At 39.7% G+C, this 17198-nt stretch overlaps 1 protein-coding gene across 1 annotated transcript in view; it reads left to right on the top strand.

Annotated features, from left to right (window-relative positions):
• SLC35F1 (solute carrier family 35 member F1) overlaps window positions 1-17198 on the top strand; it is a 391743-nt gene that overhangs the window by 313608 nt on the left and 60937 nt on the right. The window lies entirely within an intron of this gene.

The following is a 17198-nucleotide window of genomic DNA, read 5'->3' on the forward strand; positions in this document are numbered from 1 at the left end:
CTTGAAATAAAAGTAATTAACGGTAGCATTTTCCCCGGATCATTTCCATATACATTTTGTATTCCAAGAGCATTTATGGGATGGGTTCCTTAATGAAGATGCACATGGAAGCAAGTAGAAAACTGGTAAGGGAGACCTGAGCCTCCCCTCCCAATTTAATTATTAAAATTCTGTGGCTTTGGGGCTGATGTTGGATGAAATATAAGGAAATAGCCAGAAGCACTATGAGGCCCCATCCCTTGCTCAGTAAGTTACAATGATATTTCACTGGAATTGCTATTTTTCTGTCTTACTACAGAATTAAAATATTAAAATAAACATTTTCATAGAATGCAGCATAAACAGGGTACTAACCAAGGGACAGGGGGAAGTAAAAAAGCAATTTGAGCTAACAGTTTTAGAACCATCTTGCCACCTACAACAAATAAACCCATTAAACATTAAACACATGGTCAGAACAGAAGGCATTTGCTCTGCGAACCATGTCTGTACTGCTGGTTAGTAATTTAATTCTGTTTTCTCATTGTAAATTGGTGGAACTGACAAGCATCTCTAACAATTTTTCCTTGTTTCTATAAATATTAATTGAGCCTATAATATGTGTTTTAATCATGTTGATCAATTAGGAAAATATACTCATATTTATTAAGCATCTGAGAAATGCACTAGTTTCTGCAGGTGATGTAAGAAAGCACATCAGCCTTGCTCTCCAGGAGCTTATGAACTGGTAAAGGGGATAAGAGGCACAGTTCAATGATAGTAAAGCCAAGTATGGCAAGAGAACAGAAGCCTAAATGCAACAATTTTCAAAGGCAGAGGTAGTAGCTATTTGCAAAGTCAAGAAAGTGTCCATTCAAATGGGTCTATGAGATTGGATAAGATGTGGAAAGGGTGAAATGTGCGTGTAGCCTGGCACATATAATGAACAGCACGACAGAAGCCTGGGTGCGGAAAACCTGAGGAATATGATTGGAGAACAATTATTCCCATTCAATTCATACAGTTACATAAAAAAAAATTACTGAATACTTAAAATAAATGTTTTCAAGTGTGTTCAAGATCCTGTACTGGGTGATGTATACACTTGTAAGCAAAAATAGGCACTATCTGTATTCTCATGCACCTTCCAGACAGGTGGGAAAGCAGCCTTTAATCAAACAACTGAACGAATGGATGTATAATTATAAGCAAGGATAAGCGCTCTGAAGGAAATCAACCCAGTTCTATGAGAATGTTTGTCAAAACAACCTGACTGAACTGAGGGGTTGGGGAAGATTTTCCTGAAAAACTGATGAAATCTAACAGAGGAACAGAAGTTTAGTTGGGAGGGAAAGAGATCCAGGCAAAAAAGACAACATGCTCAAGGTCAGATGGTGGAATGGACCCTGACAAGGATGCCTGTGTCTGGGCAAGGAGACTGAAGAGTGGCACAAGATGGACTGAAGAAGGAGGTAGGGGTCCCACCTCATGGGTCCTGACAGTGAGGTCAAGGGTGTGGGTCTTTAGGCTAAGTGCTGTGGGAAGCCACTGGAAGGTAATGTGACAAATTTGAGTTTCCAAGGTGACTCTGGTTGTGGTGCGGAGCACAAACTGAAGCAATAAGTACTCATAAAGGAAGACAGGAAGATAAAGCCCAAAGTGAAGCTGGGGCCATGTAGTAGGAGTCCCCAGTGCCAGGATGAACAGTGTGACTTAATTTTGTAGGTAAAATAGATCCCCGAAGGTTTCTGAGGAAATGAATGATGCTAGGGTGTGACCCAAGCACATTTGTCTTAACAAGAGATATTTCATTAATGATAAGCAAAGCACCAAATACTCTTGTTTTCTGATTTTCTCAAAAAACAGAGATTTAGAGCAAAAAGACAAGAATTGCCACTTTTTGCTTTATCCCCTCGCCTTTTCAGTTTATTCACCAAACTTGTGGTTAAATGTCACAAACAATTGATACACGAAGCTTGAGAGCAAAATTATGTTGTTAAATGATTATCGGCTCACAGGAAATTACAAAATTATATAGAGTCCTTTGAACCCTTCACACAGCTTTCCCCCATGACATTTTATATGACTTTAGTACAATGTCAAAACCAGGATATTGACATTGATACGATATCGTTAACTAGACTACAGACCTTTTTCAGTTTTCATCCATTTTTACCTTCACTCGTGTGTGTGTGTGTGTGTGTGTGTGTGTGTGTGTGTGTGTGGTTCTATGCAGTTTGATCCCATGTGCAGGTTCATATAATCACCACCACAACCAGGATACAGAACTTTCCCATCACCACAATGGGACTTCCCTGTGAGTTGCACCAACTCGTCACCCCATCCCTATCACCTGGCAACCACGAATCTATTCTCCCTCCATATAATTTTGTCAGCTGGAGAATGCTACGTAAAATGAACTGTACAATATTTATCCTTTTGAGATTGGTGTGTTTTCATATCAATAGTCTGTTCCTTTCTATTGATGAGCAGCATTCCATAGTATGGATACACAGGAGTTTATTTAACCAATCACCTGCTGAATCACATTTGTGGTGTTTCCAGCTTTGGGCTGCTATGAACATTTGTGTGCAGTTTCTTGTATCAACAAAAGTATTCTTTTCTCTGGGATAAATGCTCAAAAGTTCAATTGCTGGGTCATACGGTAAGTGCATATTTAGTTTCAGCAACTGTCCAACTAATTTCCATAGTGACCATACCATTTTACATGTCATGCATTGCTTTGGATCTCTTGACTTATAGAGAATGAATGGGTCGTGCCTGTGACTTTGAGATAGATTAGCAATGACATTTGGATGCATTTTAAAAGCTATGCTATTTTTATAACTGTGCTATATGAACCATTTCAGTAGAAATATCAGCTTTACTACTTCATGCCCAAAGATTATTCATCTTTTTTCAGCCGTGTAGTACTAAAATGCAAACAGACTAAACTAGTATTTCTGTGAAATAAGATGAAAGCAGTTATCTTCAAACATGATAAGTTGGTTATTAAAATTAACTCACATTGGAAACAATTTCCAGCACCCTTGCTAGCCATGCTGAAGGGTCTGTACATCTGACACATCCCCTCCTTCACACGTGCATATTTCAGGACTCTTCACATTCTTTAAGCAGTTTCCATCACGAGCAAAGGACAAGAATGTAAGCCCTCCAATCCTAATTATTTTCCTTTCTGCCCCACTCCTCTGACTTGGGCATGTTAGTAGAGATTTATACAGAACAAATGGCAGCCTCCTCAATGTGCAGTATGACATCCAAACCTGAGACTAATTCTAAAAAGCATGTAAAACATACACACGCAACAATTCATCTCATTGCTTTACCCAACTCTTGGGCCTTTCTGTGTCTGCTCTCTCTGAATTTTCAGTGGGCTCAGAATTAAGTTGTATCAGATACAAGGAAAGCCCAGGTAGTTTGCACCTTCTCATGTGCCTCTGGAGTCTGCAGTTTAAGCCATATGAGTAGATTTGGCATGCATATTTCTTCATTGATTAAAAAAAATGCCCCTGCTAGATGCTGGGAACACAACTACTGATCAGACCTGAGCACTTCTGTGGGGTGACAGATAGCTACGCTGACAATTAGAATATAATATAGTTAGTGTGATGATAAAAATATGCGTTCAGCTCCACGGAGACACGGGAGAAAGATACATACCTCCCAGCCTCAGGAGTCACATCACTGTGGTCCAGTATTCACAAAGTTATGACACATGAGAGAAGGTCACAAAGCAGACTTTTTATTTGTAGCCAGCTTGAATTTCCACCTCTGTGGATGAGCCCACAGAGAAAGTACGCCTATGTACATTAGGAACAGGTCCTGCAGGCTTAAATTTACGATTATGAGCTCAGCTTTTAAGACTGTATTCCTTCTAGATCATTGCTATTTTTACCTGTTCCTGATGCAGGACTGTGGAAGTTTAATGACTATTCAAGAGATATTTTTAAAGTACATTTAAAGGCAAAGCTTTTAAAACCAAAGTTCTAACTCCCAAAGGGAACATGATATTCTGAATCTCTTTCAGATTTCGTAGATCTGGACTTCCTACTCAGTACCATGATTGTGAAAAAAAACATACATGTGTAGCAGTTCAAATCTAAATATTTGATCAGGTGCTGCACAGTTTTCTGTCAGCCTTTTGTCCTGATGTAGGGTAGAAACCCCTGCTCATCATTAGAGGAACACACTAGAACTGTCTTCAATCTCGTTAGTATCATTCCTATGCCCATCCCTACACCAGTCTTTAAAGGTGTTCTGTAGAACTCCTCTCTACAGAAAGGATCTTTGTATTCCACTTGCACAGACTCTGAGCTCATGGGCTAGTACATGTCTGGGTTCCTTATTAATTTCTTCATCTTCACTTTCCATATAGTAACTGTCACTTTCTACTTTATATGACAATTGTTTATTTACATATTTTCTCTCCCGTTTGAGTACGTAAGATCCTTGAAGATGGAACCTGTGTATCTGGTACACAATAAGTACTGAATATGTTCCTGATGTGTGGGTAAATGCAAACACAGCTCATCTTTGTTTCCGTTTAGATGCTAAAAATGTATCAAATATTCGAATAAATAAGTTAATGAATGAAAGGATGAATTTTATTGGGCAAGGCAACACAAGTGACCTCTAGTAGGTTTATCATAAATAAGTGCATATATTTGTAGAGGACACAGGTATGGAATCCTAAATACCTTTTAAGTTACTGTACTATACTCTGGAGATATAAAGATGATGAAAAAACTATTCAAGCTCTCAAGAAGCACAAGTGTTGTGCCTGCAGAGCTTGGATGCAGATTCATTCATCTACACTGAGATGTCTAAGACAACTATACTTCCTTTATTTCTTACAATTGATCTAATCTTCATAGTAAACTTTCCCCAGACACCCTCCTAGCTGGCTAAGTAGTAGTAGGTGGGGAGAAAAGCCTGATTAAAGGTAAAACTTGTCAGTTTCTTCCAGTTTAAAAACTCTCTTTAGATAGTTCCCTTGCTTTTTGGACAAATGCTCAGCCTCTCAGACTTCCCACCTTCCATATTCATTTCTGAGATGGAATGTGGGTCTCTAGGGGGTGTGTGGGCCTTGTGACCTCATACTGGACCTGTGGCTAATGTCCCCCATGGGCAGCTGGGCATGCACTTGCTGCATTGGATGTGGAGCTGCTGCTTGTTTCTGGTCTGGCCTCTGCTGTTCTCTCCACCACAGCAATCGTCTCTCTCTCCCTGCTGACTGCCCCCACCCATCCGTGATTCTCCCTGATGCTGGGGACCTCCAGATGTCTGGCTGTGAATGCATTTGGTCTCCATACTGGTGGTTCATGCCACATGGACCCTCCTTCCCATTTTGCCCCAGGTCAGCAGGCCTGCATCCCTTTGCAGAGCACTCGGACTTTGGGACACCTTCCAGCAACACAGGTGTTGAGGAGGCTTCTGGTGCCATAGTGCTCTGCTAAGCACACTTCACCCCCAGTTGTTCTCTGATGTGGCCTCTGGAGCTTGGTGTGGTGCTGTCCCAAAAGGAAACCAATGCTTTGCTTCAGTTTTCCTTGGAACTAACTAGCATTCTTTCTACCCTCTGGGCTTTCAATCCAGAGAGGGTGCTTCTGGGCACCTGTGACTCAACACTTGTTTCTTCTCTGTTAATTTCCTTTCTTCTTCCCATTAACCGCAGGTGAGAGGACAAGCGCTCCCCTCCCTCTTCCTCTCTGGCATGGACTTCCTCATCTCCCATCCTCCTTTCAGGGAGACCAGGCCTCCTGGCTCAGCCTCAAGGGAGGAAGGGGCAACCTTCCACATTCTGGAAAGAACTCTGTAGTAGCTGGCAATATCAATTCTTGTTATGCTGAAAGGAGAATTACAGAATTTAGAATCTGTTCTCTCTCCACACACCTGACTTTCTAGACCCTTCCTTGCTAAAGAAGTCAAGAAAGCCAGTATTGTGTTTTAAAGCTGATCAGTGACTTCTTTGTTCTATAAAGAACCTGTTCTCTTTTTCCTCACTGCTCAGTTTTATAGGTATATGGCTCTATGGGACATGAGATTTAAGGGAGGAAATTAAATTTCCAAAATTGTATTGCTATTTTGCTGGAAGACAGATCTGTAAACAAATTCAGTGCAGCATGAAAGGTAGTAAAATGGAGCTATACACAAAATGCCATGGGACTACAGAGGAGTGCCTGACTCTACCCATGACAGGGAGAAATCCAGAGGTGACATTTGAGTGGGGTCTGTAAACCCTGATTTTATTGACAACATGAATCTGACAGTAAAGCAGGCCACTTGGTTTATTTTCAGCTTCAGTGGTGTACATAGACAGGTTATAAATGAGATGCCCTTACATTTGTTTTCTCTCTTTCTGAGCATCAGTTTTCCCACCTACAAATGAGAATAAAAAGCCTGCCCCCTGCTGGTGTGATCATGGTATGCAAACATGACTTTGTGTTTAGTGACCCCTTAGGCAAAAATAATGCAAACAACAATAATATGAGTACATTCCATTGTTCTTATCCTGCCATCAGCTCCTAACGCAGTCTCTAACTCCCTCCTCAGTGAAGTTTTTCTGTCCTTCCTGCAAACATACCTTTCAACACTGGTCTGCCAACATTCTCAAGCTTGCCTGGGACCCATGTGACAGTCAGCTAAGCCGGGACACCCACCACCTTAGCAACACCTCCAGCACATAGTAGATGCTCAATAAATGTCAGCCCCTTTTACTTGCATATTTTCTACTTCATGTATTCTTCCCATTGATCTAATTTAAGAAAAAATAAAGAAGATAACATTTTGCCTAACCATCTCATGCTTTCACACACTCTCACTCTTGGACAGCAAATTAAAGAGAAGCAATAAATTTCACAGATGCATGCAAAGTGATCTAGGTGAAAGAACTTTCTTGAAACACAAGAGAAGGTCAGAAACCCACATTGCAATAAGCTTTGCCACTGATTGATTACTGTGTTACCTCAGGTCAGACCATTTGCCAGTTAGTAGAGGTCAAATCTCATAAAGATTAATGAGATTGCTGCTAGGTATAAGCAAAATTCTTCCAACCCACTTTGTTGGAGTGAAAATATCAGGGGAAATTGTACAAGCAAGTAAGATATACATCATGTTTTCAGAATACCAGAAGCTAAACAAACCTTAAAGCCTGGAATGCTGTTGCTTGACATGTGAAGAACATTTTCTCCTATTGTATAGGTGTATGTACCGCCTGTCTACAAGGAACAAATTCCTGAAATAATATATCCAAGTACGCTTTTGTGAAGGATTTATATTGTTAACACAGTAGGAAATACACCAGAGTATTTCTTGTAAATCGAAAAATCATTTTGTTTCCTTAGGTATTCTCTCCATGCTCTGAGTTTGTGAAAACTGAAGTACTCCTGTAGTCTAGTATTACACAACAAGCAAAGTTTCATATTTAAATTCTCAGAGCTAGTGACCAAATTGCCTAGCCTGGTATATTTGGTGGATAAGGCTGGACAGGGCAAACAGGAAGACACAATAGGCCCAGCCTTCGATTTTCTCAAACCTCTTTCCAGTCACACAGATTAATCTGTAGCCAATGACTACATTAGACCTCCAAACATGAATGCCCTCCACAGAACACAATTGGCAGAACTGTGGGTGAACATAGGTACAAAATGGACTTTTTTTTTTTTTTAAAGGATCCGAACCCATGGCATTGGTGTTATCAGCACCACACTCTCCCAAGTGAGCCACGGGCCGCCCCAAAATGGACTTTTTAATCAGTGTTTGATTCATTGAAGTAAAGAATTGGAAATGCATTTAGTGAGCACTTCTAGAAGAGAGAAAGTGTGGGGGGGATGAGGGGGAAACAGACACAAAGAGAGAAAGTATAGCATTGAAAAAACAAATATTTTCTAAAGACCAACTGAACAAAATTTTTAAACTCAAATTTTTATTTACTTTGGAAACTTATGAATTATAAGCATTGATAGAAACTAATTTTGATTAAAGAATAAACTCAGAGTGTCACAATTGGCCACATTTTAAGATCTTGCCAATTAAGATGTACTTATTGACTGAATGTGTTCATTTGGCCTTTAAGTGATTTTTATGGACAGGAAATCTTTTGATAGAAATTTAGAATCATGTTTTTATTCTAAGTCATCTGCCCTGCCTCTTTTCAAGCAAAATTCTATAAATAACATAATTGGTAATTTCTCATAGTTTTCTCCAGGTAATTACTTCCTGGTTCCTGAAACATTAACAATTATTAATGAGATGATAGAGAATGTCAAAGACTTTCTGTGCTGAATATAAGACTTGAGGATTTTTTTCAACCAATAATCTGGTTTTGGCTCATTTTAAAAAACAATGCTAAATCCTATAAAGGATTTAATCAGAGGACACAATATGAAAAGATAATGTACTTGAAAAGAGCTAGTATGTAACAAATAGCTTCCATAACCAGGCATTGTAATAGAGAATTAAGAAAAAAGCAATTTGCAAATGGTGTTATTATAAACATCTTTATATATAAGAATTCTCTTTACTTTTAAAATAAAAATGTCCTTGAAGTAATACCAATATTTTACTATATGAGACATAAAGGGGTTTAATAAACATAGCAAAATTAATACATCTAGATTCCATGTTATCCTTCAAAGTGCTTATCTATTAATATTATACACTTATTCTAATGTGGCTATCATTATTCAAAATATTGTAGAATTTCTCTTTTGAAATCTCTTTAGGAACCAATTTTAAGTCATGCAAGTTTCTTTATAACTTATCCTTCCTTTGCATCTGGAAAATACTCATATTTTCTCATATTATCTAGCTTAATCCAGCATTTTGGATCTTTCCCAATAATAAAACCTACCCTCAAAGAATGAGCAATTACTTCCATTAAAGATTTTACAATGAGTGCTCAGAAGGTGATATGGTTTGAATATGTCCCTCAAAGTTCATGTGCTGGAAACTTAATCCCCAGTGCAAGTTCTGAGAGGTGTTATCTGGGGAGTGGGTTCTTGATAAAAGAATGAGTTTGACCTCTCTCTTTCCCCCCCAACCCCTTCTTCCCCTCTCCGTCTCTTTCCTGTGCTCTCTGGCTATGTAATGCCTTCTATCATGAGATGATGCAGGAATACGTAGCCATTTAGACTTCCCAACCCCCAGAACTTTTTGAGCCAAGTTAATTTGAGCCAAATTAATTTCTGTTCATTATAAATTATCCAGTCTCATCTATTCTGTTATAACAGCACAAAATGGAGTAAGAAGGCACTTTCAGAGTTCAAAATGTTTTTGAGTGATGGTACCTTCATTAAAATACACCCATGACCTTCCAGAATGACTATCTTGAATGACAACCAGTTCAGATGAATGAATTCCAGTGCATTACAGAAGATTAGATATGTAAACACCCGTGCACCCTGCTCAGTAAGTGGCAATTTTCTTCTTCCCTTTTAAAATAAAAAAACCCTCATTATTTTCAAGGCACAACTTTCATTATGCATGAACATAGTTGACATAAATAGGCAGAATAATGGCCTTCCAAAAATGTCAATGGCCTAATCCCTGTAATATGTAAATATGTTACTTTAAATGGCAAAAGAGACTCTGTATATGTGATTAAATTAATAATGTCAAGATGGTGAGATTATCTTTAATTATCTGAATGATCCCAATATAATCATAAAGGTTCTTTGAAAAGAGAGGCAGGAGTTAGAGTAGGAGGAGACATGACAGTGGAAGCATAGGTCAGAGAGTCAGAGAGTCAAAGATGCTACACTGCTGGCTTTGAAGATGGAGGAAGGGGCCATAAGGCAAGGAATGCAGGCAGCCCCTACAGGATGAAAAAAGGCAACAAAAGAGATTCTCCCCTAGAGCCTATTTACAGAGGAAATGCAGCCTTGACAACACTTTCATCTTAGAATTTCTGAACTCCAAAACTGTAAGATAATAAATTTGTGCTGTTTTAAGCCACTAAGCTTGTGGTCATTCATTACAGCAGTAATAAAAAACTAAGACAGTTGGAGATAATATTTAATTCCTTCTCACCTGCTGTCAATTGAATGTTTGTGCCATCCAAAATTCACATGTTGAAGTCAAATCCCAGCGGTGATAGTATTTGAAGGTTGGGCCTTTGGGAGGTGATTACTTCATGAGGATAGAGCTGTCATGGATAGGATTAGTGCCCTTATAAAAGAGGCCTCACTGACCTCTCTCGCCTCTCAAACCATATGAGGACACAGCAAAAAGATGGCCATTTATGTCCTCACCAGACACCAAATCTGCAGGTGCCTTGATCTTAGATTTCCAGCTTCCAGAACTATGAGAAATAAATTTCTGTGGTTTATAAGTCACCCAGGCTATGGTGTTTTGTTATAGCAACCCAAATGGACTAGGATACCACCCACAGGCAGGTTTGGAGGCACTGACTTCTTGAGGACCTTCTCCAAGAAGAACCAGAAACACGGGTACAAGAGCAGGTTTCTCTTGCCCATCTGTGCTCTCTTTTCCATTGTTTGAGAGAAGGATCCTGCCCAGAAGCTGTTCCGTCTTTGTGGTTTACTAAGATTCCAGTTCTCCCAATACTGTCTAGATGGGCTCCTTAGAAGAGCACTTTGGTGCTGTCTGCCTTGCAAAGATGAACAGGAAAACACTTCTATACCTTGACTGGTTCCATTGACAGAAGTGCTCATTTTGAGTCAACCACTACACAAAATTCACGTGTAAGGAAAGGTTAAAGTAGGAGAGTTTCTTTGCGCTTAATAAAAGAAAAAACAAAATCAAAAAATGTACGTAGTCTGCTTCCATTGGCAATGCATTTGAGGAGACGTGTTCATAAATCAGTAAAAGCCTGTGAGCTGCTTTAAGACTGAAGGGTACAATGTTAAAGCTGAAGAGACTTTTTAAGACTCAGACAATGAGAATTCATAGACAGACCAACACCTGAGAAAACAGCAGAAGTTATTTTTGTCCCTCTTCTTCCTTCCCTCCCTCTTGTTTATATTTTCTGAGTTGGGGCCATTTCCAATTTAAGAGCCCTTGAACGGGAAGACAGAGTGTGACTTGGCATTTTTTAGAGCCATTAAGTAGGGGGCTCTGTGAGTCATTTAGGAGCTGTGACACCATCTCAGCCAGAAAATGATGACAGGAGAAAGCAACTGCACGGAGTGCTCACCTTTGGTTCCTTATGGCACAAATTATCTCAGTAAGCAGCTTTATGCACTGCCAGTCAGCACAATGACAGCAAATCTCCCCAAATGGTTTAGAGAAATAGAAATTTCTTATCGCTTCATTTGCTATTCATTCATTCAACATTTACTATCAGCCAGGCAAAGCAATAAGCACCTCAGGTGACTTCGCTCACATGTCACCTTCTCAGTGGGTAACAACTGACCACTCTGTTTAAAATGGTAACCTCCTCGCTCTCCTCTCCCCTGTTTTATTTTTCTCCATAGTCCTTATTACCATTGGCATACTGTATACTTTACTTAATTGTCTGTCTTTTCCTACATAAGATGACAAACTCCAGAAGGCAGGGAATTTTTTTATTACCTGGACTTTCCTATTTCCTAGGATAGTGCCTGGCACATAGTAGGTGCTCCATAAATATTTTTGAATTAATAAAATAGTCATAGGAACCGTACTGTGTGCCAAGTGCCACCCTAGCTTCAGGAAATAAAACTGGGTGCAGGAGAGAAAAATTTCTGTCCTTCTGGAAGGTGATTGTGTTTTAGCATAAAAAGTACAATGCAGTGTTACAAAGATCTATGGGAGCCACTGAGGGGGCACTTAATCTGGATTTAGGGAGCCAGAGAGGGCTTCCTGGAGAAAGTGTTGTCTATAATGAACTCTGAAATATAGGTCTGAATGGGCCAAGCAAGGGGTAGCCAGGAAGAGAGATATCAGAAGAATTCCAGCAGAGGAAGAGCATGTGTAAAGAAATCAGTCAAGAAAGACCATGGCATGTTCAGGAACTAAAAATGCTTCTGTACAGAGTTTGTAGTGGTGGTGGATATTTTTTGATTTTTCCTTTTTGGCTGTTTTTTCTTTATTCAATTTTTTTTTATTGTGCTAAGAACAATTAACATGAGCTCTACCCTCGATGAATTTCTGAGTGCACAATACAGTATGGTTAGTTAAAGGCATAATGTTGCACAGTAGACCTCTAGGACTTATTCTCTTGTATAACTGACAGCATGGAGTTTGAAAGAGGAAATGGTCAAAAAAGAGGATGGAGAGGTAGCCAGTGAAAGATCACAAAGGGGCTTATAAGCTACATTAGGGAGCTGGGGCTTAATTCTGAGGGTTTCTTGTGTAGGAATGACATGATGAGATTTGTAGTATAGGAGGATCATTCACATGGTCTCATCAGGAAGCAGCAAATAGGATGGGACAAGTGAAGAATTTCTAAAGAAATTTAGATGGCTCAAAAGACAGGACATGGTGACTTATTTAATGTGTGGATAAAGAAGAAAGATCAGTGCATGCTTTACTCACTCGTGCTCAGAATATATTTACTGAACATATATCGTACACACTTTTCCGTGGGTGCTGGACATATAGCATGAAGACAGTGTTCTTACTGTCGTGATGCTTCCTTTCTAGGCATATTTAGTTTTTATTTTCTGTCCCTCCCACCAGAATGTGAGGGAGTGAGATATGAAAAGATGTGAGGGAGAGAGTTCTTAGCAGAGGGAACAGGGTAAGGGTGAAGACCTTGAGCATGGCATGTTTAAGAAATGGAACGAATGAATGAAGTTAGTGAACTTAGTAATGAGTGAAAAGATTAAGTTGAAGAGGAAGATAGAGGGCCTATCATCTAAGGCTCTGTAAATCAGGGAAAGGAATTTGTGCTCATTTTGAACAAAATCACTAGAGTGTTTAGAGCAGGGAACGGATGTGATCCAATTCATATGTTAGATCACCAGGGCGGCATGTGGAGAATTGACGGTACAGGAGCAAGAGTGGATGTGGTGAGACAGTTAGGAGGGCACCAACTGAAAGATGCTGGTGACTTGCAGCCAGGGGCTAACTGTGGAGGGGGCGGGTGGTTGGACGCATTTAGAAGCTAAATCCAACAGGATTTTCTGAGTGTTTTTGTGGAGGATAGGAGAAGTTTGAGAGGAAAAAAAAAAGAGTTAAGAATGATTCCTCAGTTATTGGTCTGAGCTGCTGCGTGGATGTCTGTACCATGCAGTGAAATGAGGAAAACTCCAGACAAGAAGATGGGAAGCAGAAAATCAGAGAGCTCTGCTTTGGTCCTGCGGATTCGAGCTTCCTGTTAGACAGCCAGGCAGAGCTTGGTATAGGTGGCTGGGTACATGTGTCTGGAGTTCAGTGGAGAGGTAAGAACTGGAATTATGAATTTGAATGTCATTCTCATGGAGATGGTGTGGTCTGATTTGATCACAATGGAGTGAGTATAAATAGAAAAGAGAAGAAAACTGAAAACTGAGCGCTGGGGTATGCCAACATTCAAAAACCAAGGGAAAGCAGGCTGAGAAAGCCAGGCCAGTGTGGTTAAGAAGAGAACCAGAAAAGTGTGGTATGCCCTGGAGGCCGAGTCAAGCAAGCATTTCAAGAGGGAAGAGTGACCTCTGGATGTCAGACACTCAGGGCTCAGACCTGAGCAACTAAGTCACTAGCAGAATCATTTACCAGAATCACAGGAGGAGGCACAATTTGGGGACAAAGATGTGAATTATGTTCAAGCTTTGCTGAACAGTAGAGATTTTTAGTATATCCACATCAAATCAGCAGGTGGTTATATTTAAGATGTAGGTTTGGAAGTCATCAGCATAAAGGTGATTTAAAGTGAGAATAGTAGGTGAAATCATTCAGGGTAAATGTGGAATGATGAGAAAGGACATCATGGCAAGGTCCTGAGAGCACAACATTTGAGAGATGAGAGTAGTCCCAGGAGCCCAGGAACCCGGAACCCATAAAGGAGTCTGAGAAGAAGGCCAGAGGGATGGGCGGAAGGGCAGGGAGGCGAAGGCAAGACAGTTAAGAAGGAGGGAGTGTTGGCCTCTGCACTAAGATGAAGGCTAACACTTGTCTGCTGGGTTCAGAAACAGGGCATATACTATGCTGTCTACACTACGTGAATCACTGTGCATGCATTGTGTATGCATGTAGTGAAACAGCACACTGTACCCCACAAATATGTACAAGTAAATGATCAAATAAAATAACAGGGAATGTATTTTTGAGCAATTTTGATGGTGTTTGGGAAACATAAACCAGATTGCATTGAGTTGAGCTGTTGAATTGACGTTGAAGAGATGGAAACGGTGGCTGAATGCAACTCTTTTCAAGAAATTTGTCAGGAAAGGAAGTACGAGGGGGTGACAGCCGAAGGGAGGTCTATGTAGAATGTGAAAATAAGAGCCAAGGACTGAACCCTCAGGCCCACCAACTTTGAAAAACAAAAAGAACAAGATGAGTCCACAAAAAGGCAGAAGGAAGGGCCAGAGAGGTAGTAGGGGAAAAAGATAGATAAAATAGGAAAGAATTCAGGGAGAGACTGGTTAGTGATGACAAATGCTGCAGAGAGCTCTGGGAAGGTAAAAATCAAAAGCGGCCATGCAGTGTAGTTTTGGTGATGTGGCAAAGGGAGCTGTCAGTATTTCTGTAGCTTGAGGAATGAATGGGGCCAAGATACCAGAGGCAATGCCTGTAGATGAATCCTGCAGGAAGCCTGGCTGTGAAGAGGGAGCAATAAATAGCTACAGAGCAACTGCGCATCAGGAATAAGATGAGGATGTGCCTATGTGGTGAAGGAAAGCAGCCAACAGAAAGGGATGAAGGTGCTGGAGGGAGCGGAATAGCTGTTGGAACACGGCCCGGAGGGAGCAGGAGGGGAGGGTTCCAAAGAATGGAGGGGGGGCAGAATTGCCTACAGTGCCAGGCAGGTTCTTAGGGAAAGAAACTGAGTGTGAAGTGGAGGAAAGAAATACGTGTTTGTTGGCAATTGTCCACCTGGACCTAGGTGTAGTGTTTTGCTCGCTCTGGTGTGCCCTGCACCTATAGCAATGCCGGGCACCTCGTAGGCATTCAGTAAATAACTGCTGAATGAATTAATAAGTGACTAGTACAGGGTGATGAAAATCGGATTTTGCCTTTTTTAACAACCAAACATGGAATAGTGAGTTAGACCTAGAAAAGACCCCACACAAGTACAAGATGTTTTCCTCTAGCTTTTGAAATTGTTTCTCCCTGCTGTTTTCATGCTGGGAGGAATCAAAAGTAATGTAAAATTAATGTACAATTAATATTTTATCAGAAAACTTTCATTTCCTTCAATATGTGCTTTGAAATGTGTACTTGCTTTAATGTTATTATTAAGGTTTCTATGTTCATGAATTTTATAAATAAGAAATACAAGTTAGGGCTTGGCTAATTCAAGGCAACCACCTCTCTAAAAACATTCCAGATAGCTACACAGTATCAGAAAGCCATCACTAGTTCTCATTATAGAGATTTTTCACCTCCTTGGTTAACTCAATTCCTAAGTATTTTATTTTTTTGGTGGCTATTGTAAATGGGCAGGCTTTCTTGATTTCTCCTTCTGCATGTTCACTATTGGAGAAAAGAAATGCTACTGATTTTTGTGTGTTGATTTTGTATCCTGCTACTGTGCTGAAATCATTTATCAATTCCAACAGTTTTTTTGTAGAGGTTTTAGGCTGTTCGATATATAGGATCATGTCATCTGCAAACAGGGACAGTTTGACTTCATCTTTTCCAATCTGGATGCCCTTTATTTCCTTCTCTTCTCTGATTGCTCTGGCTAGTACTTCCAACACTATGTTGAATAGGAGTGGTGAGAGTGGGCATCCTTGTCTAGTGCCTGTTCTTAAAGGAAAAGCTTTCAGCTTTTCCCCATTCAGGATGATATTGGCAGTGGGTTTGGCATATATGGCTTTAATTATGTTGAGATACTTTCCCTCTATACCTAACTTATTGAGGGTCTTTGTCATGAATGAGTGCTGAACTTTATCAAATGCTTTTTCAGCATCTATCGAGATGATCATATGGTCCTTGTGTTTGAATTTATTAATATGGTGTATCACATTTATTGATTTGCGTATGTTGAACCAACCTTGCATCCCTGGGATGAATCCCACTTGATCGTGATGAATAATTTTTCGTATGTGTTGCTGTATTCTGTTTGCTAGTATTTTAGTGAGGATTTTTGCATCTATATTCATCAAGGATATCGGCCTGTAGTTTTCTTTTTTGGTTATATCTTTACCTGGTTTTGGTATCAGGATGATGTTTGCTTCATAGAATGAGTTTGGGAGATTTGCGTCCGTTTCAATCTTTTGGAATAGTTTGTAAAGAATCGGTGTCAATTCCTCTTTGAATGTTTGGTAAAATTCTGCTGTGAATCCATCTGGTCCTGGGCTTTTCTTTGTTGGGAGCCTTCTGATAACAGCTTCAATCTCCTTTATTGTTATTGGTCTGTTCAGATTTTCTACGTCTTCACGGTTCAGTTTTGGGAGCTTGTGTGTGTCCAGAAATTTATCCATTTCCTCCAGATTTTCAAATTTGTTGGCGTACAGTTGTTTATAGTAGTCTCGAATGATTCCTTGTATTTCAGATGAATCAGTTGTAATATCGCCTTTTTCATTTCTAATTTTTGTTATTTGAGTCTTCTCTCTTCTTTTTTTTGTTAGCCATGCTAATGGTTTGTCAATTTTATTTATCTTTTCAAAAAACCAACTTTTTGATTCGTTGATCTTTTGAATTGTTTTTTGGTTTTCAATTTCATTCAGTTCTGCTCTGATCTTAATGATTTCTTTCCGTCTGCTAACTTTAGGATTGGATTGTTCTTGTTTTTCTAGTTCTTTAAGGTGAAGTGTTAGGTTGTTCACTTGCCATCTTTCCATTCTTCTGAAGTGAGCATTTAATGCAATAAATTTTCCCCTCAATACTGCTTTTGCAGTATCCCACAGGTTTTGGTATGATGTATCATTGTTTTCATTAGTTTCAATAAACTTTTTGATTTCCTGCTTGATTTCTTCTTGGACCCATATGTCATTAAGTAGAATGCTGTTTAATTTCCATGTGTTTGTATAGTTTCCAGAGTTTTGTTTGTTATTAATTTCTAGTTTTAATCCATTGTGGTCTGAGAAGATACATGGGATAATTCCAATTTTTTTGAATTTACTGAGACTTGATTTGTGACCTGCTGAGAGAAATTAGAGAGGATA

Source organism: Cynocephalus volans, chromosome 5 (assembly GCF_027409185.1).
Source record: "Cynocephalus volans isolate mCynVol1 chromosome 5, mCynVol1.pri, whole genome shotgun sequence".
Taxonomy (NCBI): domain Eukaryota; kingdom Metazoa; phylum Chordata; class Mammalia; order Dermoptera; family Cynocephalidae; genus Cynocephalus; species Cynocephalus volans.